The sequence below is a fragment of the Tamandua tetradactyla genome, chromosome 20, assembly GCF_023851605.1.
Source record: "Tamandua tetradactyla isolate mTamTet1 chromosome 20, mTamTet1.pri, whole genome shotgun sequence".
In the NCBI taxonomy this organism is placed as follows: domain Eukaryota; kingdom Metazoa; phylum Chordata; class Mammalia; order Pilosa; family Myrmecophagidae; genus Tamandua; species Tamandua tetradactyla.
In genome coordinates, this window is record NC_135346.1 from 25517971 (window position 1) to 25541824 (window position 23854).

The 23854-nt window shown below is 36.6% G+C and overlaps 2 long non-coding RNA genes, 1 other non-coding gene and 1 pseudogene across 3 annotated transcripts in view; 1 reads left to right on the top strand and 3 right to left on the bottom strand.

Annotated features, from left to right (window-relative positions):
• LOC143664495 (uncharacterized) overlaps positions 1-23854 on the bottom strand; it is a 173926-nt gene that overhangs the window by 129425 nt on the left and 20647 nt on the right. The window lies entirely within an intron of this gene.
• LOC143664493 (uncharacterized) lies at positions 1506-4610 on the bottom strand. Its single transcript, XR_013166444.1, has 2 exons — positions 4312-4610; positions 1506-1772 (listed from the first exon to the last, which is right to left on the bottom strand). It is a non-coding gene; the product is annotated as an uncharacterized LOC143664493 (long non-coding RNA).
• Positions 6755-9722, top strand: LOC143664721 (RNA-binding protein 3 pseudogene; annotated as a pseudogene).
• On the bottom strand, positions 13288-13451 carry LOC143665078 (U1 spliceosomal RNA). The gene has a single exon (XR_013166751.1). It is a non-coding gene; the product is annotated as a U1 spliceosomal RNA (small nuclear RNA).

A 23854-nucleotide genomic window follows, 5' to 3' on the forward strand; every position in this document is an offset into this window, starting at 1 on the left:
AGACTCCAGCATGGAATAGTAATACAGCATAGTTTTGAGTGATGCCAGGATGAAAGAAGAGAAGAGCAAAATGTTGTCAGGGCTGGCTTTATGGGCATGCAATCTGTATATTCACATCTGGCCCCAAGTTTAGAAGGGCTCCATGCTTGGTTTAATGTTCTGCTGTCATCATTTGGAGATTCATAATTTCTTAACAAGAGTTCTCACATTTTCATTTCATACCAATAGGTCCTACAAATTGTGTAGCCAGTTTTTCTTGTGAAGACATAATATTTTATCTGCCACATAGACTTCCATGAAAAATAACATAGATTTCATAGAAAGGCACTATACTTAAAGTTAAATAGTATTTCAGAGTGAGAAACTGAGTATGCAAACCATACAATGATCAGAATATATAAAATTAGAACTCTGACCCACAACTTTCTGCAACCAGAACAGTAAGTCAAACCACTATCTATAGTAACCAGTACAGGAAGCCAAATCTAATCAGTCTTTACAGCAACCAATCCAGGATGCCAAAACATAATCCCCATAACAATAAGCCCAAAATTACAAGACTTGATCAATAACTAACAGCTTCACTAATTTTTGCCCATGCTTCCATCTTAGGAAAAACTAGAGAAAGCCACATATATTCCCCTAACCAATTACATAGCCCAATTATAGTTACCCCTACTCCAGCTTCCCCCATGCCAATAACCACCAATTAGGGCATACCTGAAGTCTTCCCTTCTTCCACTATAAAGCTTTCCCACTCCTCTGCCTGCTTTTGAATCTCAGCCAAACTAAGTGATGGTGAATGACTCCATGCTATAGCAAACTTTGAATAAATGGTCCTTGTTTGTACTCGTTTGGGTGGTTCTCATTTATTTCTACCAGGGGAACTCACTGTTCATACTTCATGCAGCCCAACATTTTGAGTAATTCCCATTAGCCTAGTAAGTGCTAAATGATATGGAAGGATGTAGAAAGATGTGACACATCCATCCTCTAGAAGCTTATATTCTACAGTACCACGTTTTACACATTTATGTCACGCAAATATCTTGAGTAAAATGCAGATTTTGGCTCAGTAATCTGAGAAGGGGCCTAACATTCTCCATAGAAATGAGAACGGGTCTGAGATTCTGCATTTTTAACAAGTTCCCAGATAATTCCATGTTTCCACTCCAAAGACCACACTTTAGGCAACAAGTTTCTAGATAGTGCAATAAAGCAAACATATGAATATATACATATATAGGTATAATATAACAAGAAATTAATGGAATATATCTTTAAAGGCATATTGGCTAAATGCTCATTCAGTAAAAAATAAAATAAAATAAAATGTTTGTTCTGATTTAAAAATGCACATTGCCTGAAGATTTTTTTAATTGAAGATGGCTGTCTTTCAGTAAATTTCTTTTCCTTTGCATTTCCAGTATGTTTGCATTCTTAATTTGAGAGAGAAGTAAAGGGCTATTTTCATTCACAAGTATTTTTCTGGTCTGTTTCCATAATTGATAGTCAGAGAATTTTTATTAATGTTCCATTTGTGAAAACCTGTTCACCTGAGAATGTGCAATTTGGCAAAATCTTCTCCTGAATCTGTTCTCAAGCAATGACCTTTTTGTTCTGTTCAGCTAAACTGCAATGGCTATTGTGGGATTCCATGAGGCGGCCTTGGCAGGAGAGAGGTTGGAAGAGGGGCTTACTTGTAACAGCAGCAGAGAGGATATATTTTCACTTCCGTAGAAGGTGGCATGATTCTGTGGCTAGGCAACAGCCTGGATATTCAGAGAACAGAAATATTCATCATGTTTCTCTCTCACCTCACACCCCCCCATACCAGAAAAAGGTTGCAGTATTACAATACTTGGCTGGTTTTGTGATTTAAAAACTAAAAAATGTCAAACGATTTGTCTAAGTACCTGAATATAGTACGTCATTTAAAAATTGAAACTGAAAGAGCCCTGGAAAAATCCTTTGGGACAGTCCCCATTTTTAATTAGGACTTGGAAATGGGAGTATTTCAGGAGCTACTTTCAGGTGCCCTAGACTCTGGTGAAGATCACATCAAAATTTCTTTTTCCCAGTTGGGAGTTTTAACACCTTGCCATAAATAATTATATTATCCTATATAGCATGGTACAGTTTATCAAAGTATTATGGATTATATTATATCATTTTGTAGTTTTAAAAGTATTTGAAATGTTTTAAAAACATTTGAAATGCAGATGCCATTAAACCCTTACCTGGATGAAGAACCAGATGCAGAGACAGCTACCTGGTCAAGGACACAGCTTGACTAAGCAGTACTACTGGGTCTGGCCCCCAGGTTTGATTCTCAATCCCCATATCTTTCATAGGATTGAGCACGTGCTATTTATCTTTGCCTAACCCTTCATTTTCAGCCTAACCCTTCATTTTCAGCCTCACTCTGTCTTTCACTTTATGAGTGTTTCATGTAAGTGGCATTTTGAATTTATTTTGTTTAGTGATGAAATAATAAATCTAAATGAACCAACGGTCTTGATTTTTTTCCATTTTATATGGGGGAAAAGAGGAAAGAGTAAAATCTGCCTTTCATCTGCTAGAGACATTTTACAGTTAGTTATCCACTTTAGAAATATAGTGCTGTCAAATAAAAAATTAGTAATTGTGTGGGAAAAGTTCAAGAAAGTAATTGATAGGACTTAAATGCGGTTGTGAGGGACATTTATTTGATTTCTTTTTTAAAATTTTTCCAACTTTTTATACTTTTGAATTTTTTATTATTCAAATTTTCAGAAATACAGAAGAGTAAAAAAAATAAACAAATATTTTTATATCTACTCCCTAGACTCAATGGTTATTAAGATTTTGCCACATTTGTTTTAATTTTTTTCCTGTAGCCTTTCAAAGTAAGTTGCAGAAAGCATTATACATCACCCCTAGTCACCAAACGTGAAGGACAAGTTTTCTACATAATATTATGATACCTAAAAGATTAACATTATTGAATTTGATTTTTATTTGTATCTGAGATTCTGACATTTGATAAGATAAATTTACCAAAATGCCAAAAAAAAATGTTTTTCTAACCATCTAGCATCTTATTGTTTGGGTCTGAATTTCATTCTTCTCTGGTATTGTTTTTTAAACAATATTTTTTTTATGGCTTTATGACTTTTCTTTGACCCTGAAAGATAAACATATTTGGAAGGTTACAACTGCAGCTTAAATTCTCTTGTTGATTAATTAATATGCTCTACAATCATTCTTAAATCTATATTTATGCATGTGACTATTTATACATAACTTCCTGATTGAAGAATTTGGACTTTTATAAATTGAAGAATTTGAACATTTTACTTTCATTCTCTTCACATTTTTACGATACATGGCTGATTTACCTGCATATTTTGAAGTCAGCTTTTTCTTTTGTTTTCTTTGTTTATTTGTGTGTCAGCATCACACCAGGCAGACATTCTTACCGGAAATGGCTCATCCTCATACGTATGCATAAAGTACCATTTTCAAATAGAGTTGACGAAAGAAAAATTCTGGAAAAATCCTCTATGACCATGGAAAATGTTAAATAAAGTGTGGCACATCCATACCCTGGAGTGCTGGGTTGGACCTACACGATGAATGGAGGGCGCTGAGAAAGGTGACTACTTCGGAGCGATGGCTGTGTTAATTAGCTTAATTGTGATAATCATCTCACAATGTATACATATATTAAAACATTAAATTGAACATGTTAAAGATGTACAATTTTATATGTCAATTATATGTCAATAAAGCTGTTTTTTTTAAAAAGGATAATAAATACTAAAAAATTCACAATTTCTTAATTATTTTACTATTATTTACGCTCTGAGGTTATTTACCACCTTGTATCTATATGGTGGAAATAGTATATGATAGTGTGTTACTGTGTGGGAACTCCACATTGAGGGACATTACATTTACAGCTTGAAATTGGCCAGGTTAAGAGTCTTTATACCACAGGAATCAGCAGACTCTATAAAATCATGGCCTCATATATTGAGGCTCTGTTTGTTTTAATGTCTAGACCTAAACAAAATACAGAAATAATTAAGAAAAGAAATTAAATTTAGAATTATAGATTAAACTTAAAATTGCATCATAACTGTGGCTGTTACATTATGAATACAACAAAAAATGGGAACTTCCTTCCGGTATTCAAAACTATTTCCTGAATCTCAAGCAAAGCGATTTCCGACATTATTGATAAGCCAGTAACATTCTGATATACGTCTGTCGTTGTTTTACTTTCATCTTCCCCATTAACATAAATGAAAATATCAACCACCGTGCCTGTTGGAACTACACCCAGAGAGTCAATTGTTGGGCATTAAGCAGCACACCACTGTATCAATCCCCCAATCACACATTGCACAGCTAAAAGTCTACCTCTTTTCTCCATCACAATATACAGCATGGGAACCTCATGTGGAATTTAAGAAGTTTATTGGAAGAGTTATAAATAAGAGTGAGGACAAAGGGATAGGAATAATTACTATTATGATATCACTATTACAGTTTCCATAGTGGTGAATTCCAAACTTTACTGGAACTTAGACCTAAAGCTGAGAGTTAAAGCTACATGTATTTCTCCTAGATTACTATAGCTAAGAAAACACCATGTTTCCCAGCTTATTTAGATGGACCCCATTTATGTCAGTTCCTAAAACTATTTCATAACAAAGGAGAGCTTGTGCACAGTCACTAGCAAAGTTGCTTGCTCCCTCATTGAAAATGTATATACATGCAAATTATGTCTCATTTAGTCCTTTCCCCCTCATTTACCACAAATCCCATTTAACTTTGAAAAATAGTCTTGTTCTCACTCATCATCACAGTTCCAAAAGATCATTTTATTCAAAAAGAAATCAAATTCCCCTAAGCTATTTCCTGCCCCAGGGAATCTACTGTATGGCTAAGAGAGATAGAAAATTTTAAAAATGGTTTCTATTGGAAGGCAAGTGCTTTAATTAACAGGATCCAGTGAACACAATATCAGAGTTGTTAAGTAGGTGACTGGGTCCCTGGGATGGACTCAGGGCCATTCCTCATGCTTGTCCAGTTTTGAGCATGCTTTCATGTACAGCATCCCATTGGTTCCCCATGATGGTCCTTTGACGGTGTTGGCCCAGTTCAGTATAGCAGCATTTATTTAGAACACACCGAACCAGAGCTAACTCTAGAAGCTGAGCATAAAATGTTGGAGAAGACATTGCCAAGATGTAGAAAACTATGTCTCTGACTAACAGGTTTTAAAATGGTTCATAAAACTGAGAAAGGCTGAGAACTAGGAAGCTGATGATGAAGGAGAGCATATGAACCCAGAGATGAGTGCTGTTTTCTAAGCATTGTGTGTTATTCCTGGGTCTGTTGGCCTTAACTCCATTGGTTGCTCTTAGACTGATCTGCTCTGTAATTAGGGGTAGGGAGAGGGCTGATTTTGCATCAGAGCCCTGAATTTGCATCCACCTGGCTGCTTTGTTATTCAGCTTCTTATAGGGTTTGTCCAATAAGAGGCATTAGATTGGAGGGTGGAAGAAAGGGAGAGATAATGAATTTCTCTCCTCTTGACTATTTTCCCCAGAAATAGCTAAGTGTCCCTTGGGACTCCAACTCATTCCAGAAAGATCTGCCAAAGTTTATACTTCTATCCAGCGACCTTGCCCCTTGTCTCCACTAACGGCACCCATTGCATGTATCTCTCTCATATTGATTTCCTGCTGACACTGATCTTTAGGTTACTCACTGTAAGCTGTCCAATTCTTGGCAAATCTCTTGCCTATATATCCAATGCCTGCTTTAAATTTAGCTCTTGTAAATTCTCGAAGTCATCAAGATTCTACATCCACAGTTTCCATTGTAATAACAATAATAGTAATAATAGCAACCAATATTTGTTGAAAGCCTGTTAGTTGTCAGGTACTGTTCTAAACATTGGAGACTCTCAGTAACCTAATATATTGGGGTAAATGTTACTCTGCTTTACAGATAAAGAAACAGAGATAGGGCGGGCCGCGGTGGCTTAGCGGGCAAAGTGCTTGCCTGCTATGCCGGAGGACCTCGGTTTGATTCCCGGCCCCAGCCCATGTAACAAAAACGGAGAAACAGAATACAATAAAAACAAGAAAATGTTTAAAAATGTTTCCCTTTCTTCCTTCCTTCCTTCCTTCCTTCCTTCCTTCCTTCCCTCTGTCTTTCCTTAAAAAAAAAAAAAAAAAAAAAAAAAAAAGAAACAGAGATAGTATTTATTCACTTTATATTACCCCCAAATTTCAGTAAAGTCTTTTTAGGAGCTCCAGTTGGATTTCAGTGGTGAAGCAAAGGAAGGATTATTTTTTGATGTTGAGTCAAAGAATTGTGGGAATACCCATAGTTCCCTTAAGGCCAAATGGTGGAGACATCTATATTAAAACCAAAGGAGGAAAATCTCAGCAACCAAGCCATGGTTGTCCATTCCTGCCACCAACTTCCACACATAGAAAAAATTCCCCTCTTTACAAAAACTCACATAATCTGAGTTCTTTATTTTTTGTTGCTGAAGGCAGTGATTTCTTATAAGTTATTATGCCCAAATCAAATGGGGTACATAAAGAATAAGATGACTCACAACCTAGTGTATAGAAAAATCTTAGAAAAGGAGAGTACAAAATTAATAATATACTGTCATGTGCCATAACTCTGTCAGTGTTCATAGATTCCTTGGCATTGGACTAAAAAAACTGGAGCTCTCCTAATAATGTCAACAGAAGCAATTGCTGCCCAACTCTCCTATTTCCATATCCTATCCCAAGTAACGCAGAGTTTTGTCATGTTGGAAGCCACCCGACCAATGATTAAAGGTAATTTATTCATGTGATTAGCTTGTGTCATCAAAGCTGAGCTCTACTTTAGATGATAAGCCTCTCACCAAAGTCCAGGTGCAGGGATATAAATCATCTCAACTTTTTACCAGAGCAGTGCTTTAAATTCTTCACCCCTGCAAACATGTGTGAAATATATACCACTGCTTTTTTGTCAATACCATTTTCATCTTTGCCAAAATCCAGTTTAATAAGCTCAGTACATCAGCCCTACCCTTTGACTACTTTCTTTCCCAAAGGGAAATATAATCTATTTTTAACCATTTGGATATTTAAAAGATTTTTTTATGTGCAGTCTCAGTTCATTATGAATAAAATACATTTTAGTCTTCTGTGCCATTTACTCTGGCTACACTCTGTATTGGATTTAAAGTATACTGTTTCATTGTATTTTTAATCAGGAAATAACTTTCCTGCATTCTCATTACATTACCTGCACTTGGCATTTCCTACCTGCAATTGCGACATATCAAAATCCCTATTGCGACTCAACAGTTTTGTCTGCATGGACCAGTGAGGCAAAATGCTGAACAATGACTCAGGAACTAGGTTAGCATAAAGAGGCCCCTGGACAATTCATACCAAAGGATGCACATTTCCCAACACTCATCACAGTGACAGTTCTCCATTTGATTATGCTTATATTGCTGCAAGTAATGCTGAGAGAGCAATGTTGGAGAAAATTTGCCTGGCGTTTTGTCATTGTAAGTAGAAAACAAGGAGATACTATCATTTAGAAAAACTGTACCATAATCTGGAAAGTCTGGTAAAAGATACCAAGGGAAAAAAAATGTGCTGACTTTTTGTTTATTGTTTTACTCTCTTGTCTTAAGGATGTACTAATGTATAAAATCCAATTAGACATTTTGCCTCTCCTCAAAAGGTCACTGCTACTGAAATTGTTCACTACCTCCTGTTGAACACTTCCTGTGTGCCGGGCACTGTACTAAACACTTTATGTGTTGTCTCAGTTTCTCCATTATTTTTCACATCTCTCTCCAGAGAAGATCATCATTTCATAGATGCAAACACTGAGGCTCAAAAAGATTAAATAAATTGGCCAAGCTCTCACAAACTTTGTAATTTAATAACTGAAATTAAAAGCTGGGTCCTTCTGGTTCCAAGCCCAAGTCTCTACACCATTACCACCTTCTTTTAACAAGTCAGTATGGCAAAGTAGCCCTGTTAGTAATTAACACTGATTGGGAGGGGACCTGCCAGTGACCATGTAATTTGTGGAAACCATTTAAATTCTCTTCCATATATAGACTTTTATTTCAAACTAAATTTTTCAAAGACTGTTATTTGCCAATTTTTGTCTGAAGGGAGGAATACAAAACTGCCTTTGTGCTGAGAAAAGTTCTCTGAGGCCTGAGATGATTTGTGCTGCCCTCCCTTCCTCATGCAAATGAATTAAAACACAGAAATGTAATCTAGAAGACATTGCCCTGTGTCATAGAGACATACACAAGGCCAGCTCAGTCAGTCTGTCAGTCTGGAGAGTTCACCATGGTCAGGTTATGGGTTTCACCATTCTTGACAAGAGATGTACACAGAACCTGAAATTCATTTTGACTGATTTTTGTTTGTGTAGAAATCATTTTATGGTTTGGGAGAGTCTATTGAACAGACATATTTAGACATATTTGTTTGTATGTGCTTTCCCACTTTGAATATATATTAACAGCTCCTGGACCTTCTGTGTGAACTGATGAAAAGATTTGAAAGTGACCAAAAATATCCATAGGATCAAAATAATTATCTCAGAATACTGTGAAGCATAGTAAAGCTCTTTACCCTTCAACAGTGTATTTGTAAGTACTCATCACATTGGTTACTTTTCATTATCCCAAATTACCTTCCTTTTAATTGGATACTGGACTCTCTTTTCCATGTACACAAAGAAGTTCTAGGGGCCTGTGTGACCTATGGCTTCAGCTCTCCACACTGAAAAGCTGGTTAACCCATCTCTTTATAAACTTACTTTGAGCTGATGCATTCCTTCCTGTCAGACACAACGCCTCAAGGAAACCAAAATAGGAAGTCCATTCGGTATAGTGAGGCTACTGACCCAAATACGAAGTCACTCACATTCCCTGATACATTTTTATATTAGTGTTATGTCACCTCTGAATGCTTACCTCCCTGTCCTTTGAGACAAGAAAAAGAATGCAGATTAAAGTAGGAAACTTAACAACTAATTCATAATCCTTTCAAAAAAAACATTTGCAAAGAACAACACTGGGCTTGGCTCTGGGAATATAAAATCTGGAGAGACAAACATGGTCCACCCCTCATGAAGAATGAATTATGCTAACAATATAACAAACCAGCCCATTCTCTTTGCTCCTTAGCATGGGCTGTTGGTTTCCAGGACTCTAATTTCCTGCCACATAGTCTGAAGAAAGGAAACTCTTTGTGGGAGGGCTCAACTTCAACACTGAGGAGCAAGCATTGGCAGACGCTGCAGCAGCTTTGGGCCTATCTCTGAAATGGTTGTTGTCAAGGACCAAGAGACTCAGCAGGCCCGGGGTTTGGCTTCATCACTTTCAGCAATCCAGAGCATGCCTCAGATGCCATGAATGGAGAGTCCCTGGATGGTCACCAGATCCGTGTGGATTATGCAAGTAAGTCAGTCCAGGGAACCCGAGGGGGTGCATTTGGGGGCCATGCGCGTGGTCACAGCTACTCTAGAGGTGGTGGCGACCAGGGAGCAGTCGATATGACAGTCAGCTTGGAAGATATGGATATGAATATGGAAGGGCCAGAAATTACAGTGGCAGAAGTCAGGGTGGCTATGATCGCTACTCTGGAAGGAATTACAGTGACAATTATGACAACTGAGATGAGGCACACACACATATATAAAAGGAATAAAAATTCTTCAGATCCAGCATTGTTTTTCCAAATTGCTGTATTTATACAATTTGGAGCTGCACTGAAACATCTTTGCTGTAGTACCTCAACTTATTTTTGAATTGAGTAACTAGGGTAGCCTTCAAAAGGACTTTTAGAAAACCCCATGCATTTAAAAAAAATTTCCCTCCATTTAAAAACATTCTGGAACATTGTCAAGCATGGGCATTTTTATTTTACTCAATTTTTAGTTTGGATTAATGGTTCTGGCAAAAAAATGTTTGGTCAGAAATTATTTTTTTCATGTGCATGTAGGGACATCTAAAAACTTTGTACACAATGTTTTCTTACCATAGGAAGCAATTTCCAAACGTACCTACAAGAAATCTCTGTCAAGAACGTAATTGCTAAGAGGGGATTTTTAGTCCATGTTATGAGACCACCACTTTGATTATATAGAGAACTTCTTAAAAACTTTTGTGAATGCATCTTTTTAATACTGGAAGAAACACAACACATATGAAACACATCTGTTGTGTTTCATATGTTGTTTAGGTTATCCTTCATGGAGCTGATAAAAAGATGGAATATGAAAACAATGAGTAAATAAATAAAACAAAAAAGAGCTCATTAATAAATACCTAACCACAAACAGTGGTAAATTCTAAGAAGGAAACAAACAGGATGCAGAGATATGAATTAAAGGAGGGTTTCTCCATTAGAATGGTTGTCAAGGAGGATCTGAAGAGAAGAGCCAGCCATGTAAAAATCAGTGCAAAAAATAGGGAAAAAATAGAAGCTGAAAGGGTATGTTTGAGGACCTAAAAGAAGGTCTGAAGCACAGGAGAATTAGGGGAAGCATGACTTCAGTTACAACTGAAAGGTCAGCAGGGGCTACAGCATGAGGACCTATTGGCCAAGGTCATGTGGACTTGACTCCAAGACCATGGGAAGCCAGTAAAGAGTTTTAAGCATGAAAGATATATGGTCAGACTTACAGTTTTTTTAAAGGTTTCTTGGCTGGGATTTGGAAAACAGATTTAGGAAGGGGCCAGAGCAGAAGTTCACATGAAAGTCACAGAGATAATGGTGGTGTTCTCTTTTTCCTTAAATGCATGGATCCCAGCTCTGTCCTTGGAGTCAAGGCTGTAGAGCATGTGCAAAACACTGAAGGGCTTTAGTTTTCAACAAAGAATGGCATTGACTACTTTGTTTATTTTTTTGTTTGTTTTTTAAGCACTCATTTAAGTTGCAAGCCAATAATATAAAGGGGGCATAAGAATAAGCCTGGAATTCAAAACTAGGAATTAATTTAAAATTTAACAAATACCTAAGTGCCAGATCTGTGCTAGGTGCTAAGGAATCAAAATGATCCTTCATAAAGAATTGAAAGATGAGCAGAGAAATCAGATTTAAAAGCAGGCATTTAGAAAAAAAAAAAAAAGGCAGGCAATTAGGAGAAATGTGGCATGCTGGAGGTGGCAGACAACCATAGAGGATACTGCATGGTGGTGGTGGGATCTCTTTCACAGATCTCCAAACTCTGGCCATGGAGAGGACATGCTGACAAATGCACAGGCCTTTTTCCCACCCATAAAGCAATTGGAACTCCTAAGACTAAAGGGAAGGTTTGCAACTCCAAGCTCCAAGTATAAATTGCATAAACTGAGATACTTCTCCCAAAAAACCTACTGAATTCAACTTTTCCTGTGGTTATTTGCAGGAATTCCTTGGTTGTGGTGCAAAACTGACTTGGGAATATCAGGATTCCTGTCGACCAAGGTCAGACACTCAAAAACTAGAAAAACTGTTGACAGATAATATATTTGGTATCACATACACATTAGAAGAGCACCAAAAAAACAAAGAGTACTTTTAATAATATTGCTTATCATATGCCTACTGTAAACATACAATGTTTGCAGGACCTAGCACATATCAAACACTATTCTAAGTGCTTTATGTAATTAACATACTCAATGCTACATCAACCCTCTGAGGTTGATACTCATATCAATCCACTTTATAGATGAATAGCCTGAGGTCTAGAGAGATTGAATAACTTCATGGAATTATATAACTAATGAAAGAAGGAGGGGCAAGTATGATAGGGCATGAGGCTTGGCTTTCAGGCTTAGAATACACAGGATTACTGAAGGTAAACAGTTTTTGTGGGTTCACTTTTCTTTAGTCTACTGAGACAAGGCTAGCTCCTTATCACATGAGTGTGCATTTCTGACAAGTCATGAGTGTACATTTCTGAAAAGGTTGGTGGCAGGACACCAAAGCCAGAACAATTTTTGCCATCAATGAATTCAATCATAAGACTTTTCTACAAGCAATAATATTTTTGAAGTTCAATTTTAAACATGTTTTAAGACATGCACAAATATGTTTTTTTAAATAAGGAAATCTTATACAATTAAAATCCTCCTTTTCCCCTTCTAAGTGAAAGGTTTCTTTCCACTGCTGTCTTAGTTGGCTGAAACTCCACAGTATATTATTTCTCAGGCATAATTCCATAGAGAGGAAGAAAATTTTCCCTATAGTGTAAATGCTTTGGAGAATGTTTCTTTCCAGTTTAGTACTCATACCACAAATTACAAACTAAAGGGAAAAAAAATCCTGAGCTAACTATCCAGGTAACTGCAGAAGGAGAGAAAATGAGAGTTGTCCAAGAGGATAGGATTTTATCTTACTAAAATTAACTAAAAGTAATTCTTAACTGTATTCAGTGCCTAAGAGTTTTACAGATTGTTTTCACAGTCACAAATTATTTTACAAGGGACCAAAATAGTTCTATGGAAAAAGTGGGCTAGGATTAGACCTATTTTGCTAATAACAAATTTGAGAAAGAAGAACTGAAGTGGCCTGCCCAAGTTTGAAGTGGAGTCAGTACTCAAATTTTGGTCTTTTGACCTTGTTCTCTTTTATTTACCTTGCTTGCCTCTTTTTTGATGAATTTTGGATGTCCGCCTTAATTAGATTTTCTGTGTGTTTATACTACTTCCCTATACAGGAATATATCAATCTTAGAACTGGGCAAACTTTATTTACATTTAGAGAAAAACCACGGGAATGGCCTTTTAGAATTCTGTTTAAAATTAGAATTGTCAGCCTTCCACTTCTGACCATTATGGAGTAACCAGGACCACACTAGTCCTCCAAAAATATATGAAATAAGTGTTTATAAATATTGGACAACAAGCAGCATGTGATTGAAAGACTCATTACTAAGGAGTCAGTTCTCCTTCAAATTGATTGTGTGGTTCAACACAACTCTAATCAGTCTCAGCAAGCTTTTTTGTAGAAATAAGTAAGGTGGTTCTAAAATACACATGGACATGCAAAGTACCAAGGGCTGAGATCGTGTTGAAAAAACAGCAAAGTTGAAGGACTTCTACTGCCTTATGTCATATTGTCCTTAAACTATGGCAATAAAACAAAATAATGTTAGGGTAAAGACAGACAAATAGATCAATGAAGTAGAATATGGAGTCTAGAAATTGACCCACACATTTGTAATCAATTGATTTTTTTTTTTTTCTTTTTTCAGGGGAGAGCGCGAACGCAGTCCCCCACTACCACAAATTATGCAGTCGAGTTTCCCACATTTGGGGAAATCGCAGGGGTCAGCACATCCGGAGTGCAATGGATAAGCCTCGCCCTGGGAAAACCACCTTCGTGATCATGGTATCTCCCCTGCCAGGTAAGTATATAATCAATTGATTTTTTTTTTTTTTTTTTTTTTTTTTTAAAGGAAAGACAGAGAGAAGGAAGGAAGGATAGAAGGAAGGAAGGAAGGAAGAAAGGGAAACATCTTTAAACATTTTCTTGTTTTATTGTATTCTGTTTCTCCGTTTTTGTTACATGGGCTGGGGCCGGGAATCGAACCGAGGTCCTCCGGCATAGCAGGCAAGCACTTTGCCCGCTGAGCCACCGCGGCCCACCCCAATCAATTGATTTTTGACAATAATATCAAAATAAATCAATGGGGAAAGGATTGTCTTTTTAACAAATTGTGACAGAACAATTGTATATCCATATGGAAAAGTGCTAACCCCAACCCTCTTATCAAACACTACAGAGAAAAAGTAACTCAAAATGGCTCATAGACCTAAACAAAAACCATAATATAGAACTTCTACAAGAAGATAAGAGAGAAATCTTCACAACCTTGAGGTAGGCAAGGCTTTTCCAGAGAAGACAAAAATATCACTAACTATAAAAGAAAACAGAGAAGTAGATATATTGGAGTTTGTCAAAATCAAAGCAGTTCCTTTTCAAAAGCTGTCAATAAGAAACTGAAAATACAAGCCAAGGAGAGGAAGAAAACATTTACAATACGGACTCCAACAAGGAATTTGTATTCAGAATATATAATGAGCTCTTATAATTCTGTAGTAAGAAGGCAAACAACCAACAAAATGGACAAAATAGTTGAACACAAACTTCACAATATATACATATTACATATATATATTATTTATATATATATATATACAAATGGCTGTAAGCACTTGAAAATATTCTCAATAATTTTGAATAATTGGAGACCACTGAAATAACTGAAATTAAAAACACTGACAACATCAAGTGTCCCTGAGGATGTGGAAAAATAGAAGCTCATATTACTGGTGGGAATGTGAAATGATACAATCACTTTGGAAACAAGTTGGCAGTTTCTCTTAAAGGAAACATACATCTCCATCTGACCCAACAATTATACCCATAGATATTTATTCAAGATAATTGAAAGCATATGTCCACACAAAGACTTGTACACAAATGTGCATGTATTTTGTCCCTAATAGCCAAAAACTGGAAACAACCCAGGTGTCCATCAGTAGAAAAAAGGATAAACAAACTGACATATACTTACAATGCAATAACAGCAATAAAAAAGGAATGAATTACCAAATAACACATGAGCTCGTTCAGGTTCCCCAAGAAGCAAACCAAAAGATAGAATTAGATGCATGTGAGATTTATTGCAGAAAACCCCTTGAAAGAAAAATGGGACAGAACAAGAGCAAGTGTCACCAGATCACAATGCAGATCTGACCCCCTTGAAACAGAGAAGTAAAAAAAGAGGGTTGAGTAAGAATAATCTCAGACATCAGTTCAGTCCTTAAAAAGATTTTGGCCAGGCCCCTGGAGAGCCCTTGAGCCAAAGCTGCTGATCAGAATGGTCCTGCTTCTCACTGCAATGGGCTTGCCTTAGCGTCTCTGCCACATGCAGTCGTCTCAGAACAACCTGTGGGCAGTGTGGCCTTGGCCAGGCACACAGTGATGGATGGGGCTCTTAGTCAATTATGTTCCCAGAAGAAAAAGAAGTGAGCAACACATTTTCACAGTGACTGAAAAGCAGCAACATGGATGAATTTCAAAAATATGCGCTAGGTGAAAGAAGCCTGACATAATGAGTATGTAGTACATGATTCCATTTACATAAAATTTTGACCAGACAAAGCTGATATTTAGTGGTAGAAATCTGATTAGTAATTGACTGTGTCCACCAATAAGAATTGACTGCAAAGTGGCCCGAGAAAACTTCTGAGGATGATGGAAATCTCCTACATCTCAACCGGGATAGGGGTTTAAGGATGTGCACGTTTATCAAAACTCATCAAACGTTTACATTTACAATGCATATATTTTATTGTATAGATAGTATACTTCAATATGGTTCATTTAATATAATTTAAAATACCAAAAAAGGGAAAATCTGTATCAAAAAGAAATAATCTTCAATAAAAACATGCAAACAACATGATCCCATTTGTTCAAACTGTCATACATAAATCTGTATAAATAAAACTGAAGTAACATATTAAAAGGCGGTTATTTTTTAAACTAAAAAGTATGTGTTGCTGGCATTCTGGTTTCATTCCTGTTTGACCCTATTTCACACTTTGCTATTAACTCGCCCTAGTAGAAACCATTCTTGGTGATGAACTTTGCTATTCTAATTTCAAACACAGATACAATCTTATTTGCTTCTTGGATGCAATTTTGTGTTTCAATGTGATATTTGGACCTTCCTGCCACACACTTCCTTGTAACAACTAAGAAAGACATATTTTTAATGAGCTCATGAGATAAAACAGCAATCTTTCCTTAAAAACAAATGAACACATTCTGCTGGGATGATGGAGAAGTTTTGGTAATGGATGGTGGTGAAGGTAGCACAATATTGTGAGTGTAATTAACATCACTGAATTATGTATTTGTATGTGGTTAAAGGGGAAATCTTAGGTCTGCATATGTTACTAGAACTTTTTTTTTTAAAAAAAAGCGTAGGACTGTATAACACAGTGAACCTAATGTGAACTATTAATAGTATAATTACAATAATATTGTGTCATCAGTTTTAAAAAAAGGCACCACACTTAATTCATAGTGTTAATAGGGAAAATGGTGTATGTGCAGGGTGGGGTGGAGTATATGGAAACTCTATATTTTCTGCCTGATTTTTCTATAAACCTAAAACTTCTCTAATAAAAAAAAGATTTTAAAAAATACCTACATGAATGCATGTACACACACACACACACACAAGCTATATAACCCATTAATTTTTATACCCTTTATCAATAAGCATACACTTTTGGTTATTTATTGGTTTACTTGCTAGCAATTTAATAACTTTTGACATGTATTTGAAATAATTTGCCTAAGAAACTTTGATATTTAATACTTCATTACCTTTCATACTTAGAAATGATTTTTTCAAGATCTGAGCTTGTATTTGTCAAGAAAAGAACAACAGCTACCACCGCTCTTTGTGAGCCAACTAGGTGCCAGTCACAAAGCGTAGAATAGGCTACCTGATATACAATCACAGTGAGAGTTAGCCTCAAAATAGCTGTAACATTTGTCCAAGATCACACAGCTATTAATCTGTGGTCATTAGGTTAATAGCTGTGACTCCACCCATTCCAGGTGAGTTTTGATTAGTTTACTGGAATCCTTTAAAATAGGAAGCATTCTAGAGAAAGCTTCAGAATGACGAGAACCACGAAACTCAGCCAGAGACTTTTGGAGATGGAACTCACATTTGTCCAGCTCCAGCGCCTGTGTGCTCAACCATTATGCCCCTGACGCTCATGTTTTTGTTTTGTTTTTTTGCATTGGCAGGCACTGGGAATTGAACCCAGGTTTCTGGCATGGCAGGTGAGAATTCTGCCACTGAGCCACCATTGCACCACCCAATGCTCATGTTTTTAAAGGGAAGTAGATGTGAATCAGAGTTGATGTAGCTAATCAATTAAATTAAGTCTTAGTACTTGAAATTGAGGTAAATAATGTCTTTAGCCATTATTATCTGCATATTTCAAATGAATGGCTTAATTACTAACATAGTACTATTTTTAAATAAGGTTTTAAATACCAGTCAATTCAGGGCTGTGCCATCACCCTCTTAAAGCATGGATTGAGGAAAGGAGCCATTTTAAAGTAGGCTACAAAGTGAGAATGACTCTCCAGTAATTACCCAGTTTAAAGAGCTTCACGGGAGTTATGGACTCTCTCTCACTCTTGTGCACTGATGATTTTAACAGGTAAACAAATTACCCTGAGAGGAGAAAACTGTTTTTTAAAAACACATTAAGATTATTTGCAAACAATTTCACTGTGCTTAGCTTTTATGAAGTTGACTTTTGAAATATCAAATCCATCTGCTATTAGGGTGATCATTTTCAAAAGTTACCACCCTTTAATCTTCTCAAATAAAACGATTTCTTGGGGAAGTCAGAGCACAGTCATTCTAGTTGAACATCTGACAGAAAAGTAGTTTTCAGAAAAAGCAAAGGGGGGGTACAGCTTTTCCCAGGAAAATCTATAACTTTACAATTGCTATTTTATGCATTTTAGAGTCATTTCTCCTCCCTACTGAGTTTCTTCAGTATAACCACCATTAGCTAGAGACTCTTAAGAATAATTTTTCACTTTCCTCCATATTATTCCCAGAATACAAGTGAAATGTGCATATTTTCAAATGGTGTTTGTGATGGTTCGAAAGGATTATGTACCCTAGGCAAGTCATGTTTTAATCCTCCAATATTGTGGAGGCAGCTTCTTTTAGTCCTTATTCAGCACTGTAGGCTGGAAATTGATTAGATTATCCCCATGGAGATTAGACTTGCCCAATTGTGTGTATTAATTAGAGATGTGACTCCACCCATCCCAGGTGAGTTTTGATTAGTTTACTGGAATCCTTTAAAAGAGGAAGCATTCTGGAGAAAGCTTCAGAATGATGAGAACCACAAAACTCAGCCAGAGACTTTTGGAGATGAAGAAGGAAAACACCTCTGGGGGAGCTTCATGAAATAAGAAGCCTGGAGAGAACACTAGCAGACGTCCCCATGTTCGCCATGTGACTTTACAGTTGAGAGAGAAACCCTGAACTTCATTGGCCTTTCTTGAGTGAAGGTAACCTCTTGTTGGTGCCTTAATTTAGACATTTTCATAACCTTGCCAAAATTTGGACATTTTCATGGCCTTAGAACTATAAACTTGCAACTTAATAAATCCCCTTTTTAAAAGCCATTCTGTTTCTGGAATATCACATTCTGGCAGCCAGCAAACCTGAACAGTGTTTCTTGAAAGCCTTCTAGTGGATTCTTAATGACAGGAATGGAAATCCCTTTCCTCTCCTTCAATCTGAGAAGTACTGTGTTTGATTTGTTTAAGGTACTGGTCATCCTCATACACTTCTGTTAGAAATAGGGGTTGCGTGGCTAGAAAACTTTTCAAATCACAGGGGCCTATTCTTGTGTGGAATTATAGATTGCAGGAGGAACAAGACCACAAGATTCAGCACCCATCATTAATGGGTGTGGGCACTGGTCAGGCTGGGAAGTAGCCATGTTCTGTTTCTCTGGAGAGCCCTGACGAATACAAGGGGTTTCATCACTCACCAGACCGGAAGCAGAAGCCTGGAGTGCACAAGGCCTCAAGAGTCTTTCTAGCATCATAGGGCTCAATACTTCTATGAGGAATCGAGACAGGAGTCGAGAGACTTGGCAATAGTTGGTTATAACCAAAGACAAACCACACCATCCTCAGTAACACGTCATACAGAAGATGATGGAAGAAGCACAGGTTAGAACTGACTAATTCCTTTTAATATCCAACCAAAAGCTTTTAAGAACAACTTAATTCAAGTTACGTTAATTTACTGTTTCTCTGTAACTCTACTATTATTTACTCCCAGAGTCAACACAAAGATGATACATAACTATGTCAATAATAAAAAAAATTTGAAGTGGAGGCAATAGAATACAGGCCCTAGAATATAAAGAAATGATACATGCATACAGAAAAGAGACATACTATATCCTTGAAAACGTCAGTCACAAGGGACCACATATTGCATGATCCCATTAATATGAAATGTCCAGAATAGCAATGCTATAGAAACAAAAAGTAGATTAGAGGTTGCCCAGGGCTGCAGGGTTGGGGGTGAGTGGATTTCTTTTGGGGGAAACAAAATGGTCTCAAATGAACCGCCACAGTGGCTCCACAACTCTGTGAATATACTGAAAGCCACTGAATTGTATGTTGTAAATGGGTGAGCTGTATGGTATGTGAATTATATCCCCATAAACATGTTAAGAAAAATTTTAAGATGAAGAAGTAACCATGATAAGATGGACCATGGCATCATGCAATAAAAAAAAAAGAAAAAAAAAGTCCTAGAAGGAAGTTAGAAGATCTGACAGTTGTTACGTATGATTTTGTGCAAATGTCTTTCCTTATGTGACCTAAAGTGTCTTCATCTATTACTTGACAAATTCCAACTCCAAAGTGCAGAGATCACTGCTGTCTCACTCCTGTGATCTCAGTCATTATCATTTCCATGCATGCCAGGCAATTTCCAATTGCCAGTATCGGTAGCTCTCTGTCTGGTAGAACAGAGGCCAGATGCCAGGGAATTTACACACTCCTGGAGCTGCCTCCAATCAGTGGCCAACAGGAGTTGGTAGATAAATGTCCCAGCTCCCTTTCCTCTTGAGTGATAAAATTCTGAAGTTCATGTTCCTTATGTACTCCAAGTTCCTTAGGCAAAATTAAGCCCTCATTACTCACAGAAATCACTTCCTTGATATTGGATACTTTATCTTTTCATCTTTCTCTCACTTCCTCAATCCTTTAGCAGTGTTTTCCAAATTAACTGCTTGCACTTGAATCCTTGTAACAAATCAGCTTCTAGGAAACCCTAACCCAAGCTTCCTGCATTCTAAGATTCTAACGCTTGGTACTTAAAAAAAACAGATAATTCAGCAAAGACACACGTAGTTTTAATGATTTCCATGAATTAGTTTTGTTTTATTCTTTTGTTTCTTTAAAACCACAATTATTTTTCTGTTAAATACACCTTTACAAATATTTAATTTAGAAAAAAAGTTAAAACATGTGCAAAAGCAATTAATTTCTTTTATCATTAAAGAATGACCAGTACCTCTGAATATTTTGATATATTTGATGTATTAACTGTGAGATTTTTTCAATTCATATATTACTATATAAAAATATTAGAATAAGCAAAATTCATAGAGACAGAAAGCAGAATAGTGGTTACCAGGGGTGGAGGAATGGGGTAAATGAGGAGTTATTGCTAAATGAGTATGAATTTTGGTTTGGTATGATGGAAATACTCTGGAAATATATAGTGGTAGAAGTTGCACAGGTATTGCCAATGCACTTAATGTCAAAAAATTGCCCACTTAAAATGGTTAAAATGATTTTTATGTTTTTTATATATATATTTATATATATATTTAAATGGGTTTGGGTTTTGTAAAAAATAATTAATTAATTAGTTAATTAATTAAATATATGAGTTTTGAAACAACATCGTGTTTCCATATCAATAATTACCCTTTTATATAATCATTGATGATGGCATAAGATTTCAATACATGAATATATCATAATTTATTGAACAAATCCCATTTGGGGACAATTTGGATGTTTCCAATTTTTTGTTATTATAAACTATGCTTTAGTAGACATCCTTGCACATATATTTTTGCATACTCCTCCAAATATTTCCTAAAAGTGTAATTGCTGGATCAAAAGACAAGCATATACTTTTAAGTTATTGAGCACATAATGCAAAACTGTTTTATGCATACATGCTTTTACCTGTAGTGCATGAATAACAGTGACAACTCTGCCAATGCTAGGTGTCCTAAAATCTATGCTAATTTAATATGTGCAAACAATAACTCATTCTTCTTTTTCAGATATGCAATTTTGTTTGCTAATGAGATCTAGTGTTCATCTCTATTAATCACTTAAATTTCTTCTTTACTGAATTGCCTCTTTGTGTCTTTATATTTCTTTCCTGCTGGGATATTCATCATCTTTTGCTAATTTTTATGAATAAAGAATATTAAACTGTATTGTGCAAGTTACAAATCTCATTCCCAATTTAAAGTTTTTATTAAATTTTATATGGGCTTTCCACATGAGAATTTTTTTTATTGTACCTGATTACAGTATCAAACATTTACCTGTGGTTTTTTTGCCTATGGTATTACTTCAAGTTTATGTAAAGATTCACCAAAATTTTCTTCTAGCACTTTTCAGGTTTGCTTTATTTCATATTCAAATATTTAATTTTCCTCTGGAATGTTTTCGTTTTTAGGTGTGAGATAAGGATATAATTAGCAGCCTTTTATTTCAATATTTATTTATTGCATTTTCCCTAGGCCCTTGGGATATGAAGGTGGATAAGACCCAGCCATTCTTCTCAAGCTTGGGGAGCTGGGGTGAAAGCATGCACCTGTCTGTCCACTTCCTAGTCTGGTGGCTCTTGTGACCACAGGCTCATGTTTCTAGGTACCTGGGGCCTCAAAACAAGTGGAGTAACACTCTGAAGTCTACCAGCCTTAGCATTCTCCTCTCTCCAGGAATACTGAAGGGAGACTGGATGGGCTGAGTATAAACTCAGGGCAGGATGGAAAAGTCTAAGTTCCCATAGTAAGCTGTTCTTAGCACTTTAGTTTACAATATTCAAGTAAAAGAAAACTTTCTTTAGCTGGCACTGCCTAATTCCAAACTACAATTTCAGCAACACATGTAAACAGATTGTAATCTCTATACAGAAAGTTCTGTGTGAGAAAAAAAAAATTAATGTATCCAAAAATAATTGCTGAATGTTGGACTATTAGAGCATTTGACTTGTGAAAGATGAATATTTCAAGATTGATAAAGCTGCAAAATTGCCACCACCATCCCACACACACACTTGCTCAACCATTTCGCACACATCTCATGTGTATCACAAGCTCATGGTGAGGGCAGGCATTTTTGTTCCAATTTTCAGATGTATAGGATCAGACACCAATGAGCAAATGGCAAACTCCTGTAGCAACATGATAGAACAAGTTAAAGGACATTCCGTAAAAGCTTGAAATCCCACTATCTGGTCTCCAGGCTGCCTCTTACCAGCTCTATGACCTAGGAATAATTATTTAACCTCTCTAAACTTCAGTAAACTCAGCTGCAAAGCAAAGATACTTCAACTTAAAGGTCTTCCAGCACTAACATTCTGAGTTAACTTTCCTGTGTTAAGATCCATAATTCATCTACAGCTAAAGTTAAAATCTCAGGGCTGCAGTAGGCTCCAAGGAAATGGAGGTTAAATTTAAATTGCAAACAGTCAGCAAGAGCTTGGTGATCTTAATCTCACATTTACTTGCTTGCTAAAATATATAGGATTGACAGCACTTACAGTTTCTTCTTAAAAAAAAGAGTTTGAAGAGCCGATTCACTAAGGCTGCTCTTTGCATTAGCAGCATTGTTTAAGGAAAATGCCACCCCTCCTCATCTCCTATTCTTGGTCTGAGATAATGCACTAAATTGTTTCAAAATAGGAAAGAAATTATTGACTAAGGATAGTCTAACAATCCTGTTCCATTTTAGGGGCTTTACACGAATAGCAGCTACAAATAAGATTTACAGGGGCTATAATAGCACAATGAGCATCAGAAACCTGGATTTCTTTTGCTTAAGCTTAGCTGTTTCTACACTATCAGAGTAAATTATCGACAAAACCATCTGGCCCTTTGCAAGAGAATCTTCTACTCTCTAGTTCTGAGCAGGTGAAATGTTGTCAATGGAGAGAGAAGCTGATTTTAGTTTCAAAGCATTGATAATTTCTCCATACCCACATTTCCTCCATGTGACCAATGCTTATCTCTAATGCCAGAAGGGAAAGAAGATCCCTTTTAGGGCCGAGGGAGAGGAAATGAAAAGCAAATAAACCGAGTGTGAGCATACTGGACTGCGGTCTCCGATGCTGCTTAACCTGGATAATGTATCCACACTCCTGGAGCAGACCTGATCACAGTGTTTGACTCTCTGCCTATTTTTACAACATTAAGCTTCTTTGGGATAGTGGAGGGGAAATCAAAGAAAAGCCTTTGCTACTTCTCCTTCCAAAGAGGCAAATCTCCCTGGGTACATACAGGGTTGGAAAGTGGTATATCTCAGAACCCTTCTACCTGTCAGGTCACCGTTTATTTATCCCTGCTCAACAAATGTCGCTCTGTAGCAATGAAGCTGGATCCTTTGCCAGGCTGGGCCTCCAGGATTCCCCTACAATTTAAGAAGCCGAGTTGGGGAAGATAAAAATGGCTTGCCATGTGGTCTTTTCAGTTCCTCCTCTTTGAAAGCTCTGTGGTGAGGAAATGAACCCCAAGGGGAATGCTTCTCCCTGAGTGCACCCAAATCCACGGTCCTCATGAGTACAGCATGTATTTGGCCTTTTAGAACCTCTTTCTTAAAATCTGCTGTTAGCTCAAAAATTTCATTGCCACTTATAAACATTCTGTTCTAGTGGTAGGGGTTATGATGGCTGCTTAATTTTATTATTTACAGAGGATTTTTTTTCCCATCGTTAATCTGTGCTCACTTTTTGAATTTCTGAATAGTGAGTTAGGTAAGTGTTCACTCACTTCTGACTTTAAGCTTTTGCCTCATTTGAGTAAACGAAAAGAAAATCTGGAAATTTTATTTCTGTGAAACTATTCTGCTTAGTACCATAAGGATGGATATATGACATAAAACATTTGTCAAAATCCTTAGAACTTTATTGCATAAAGAGT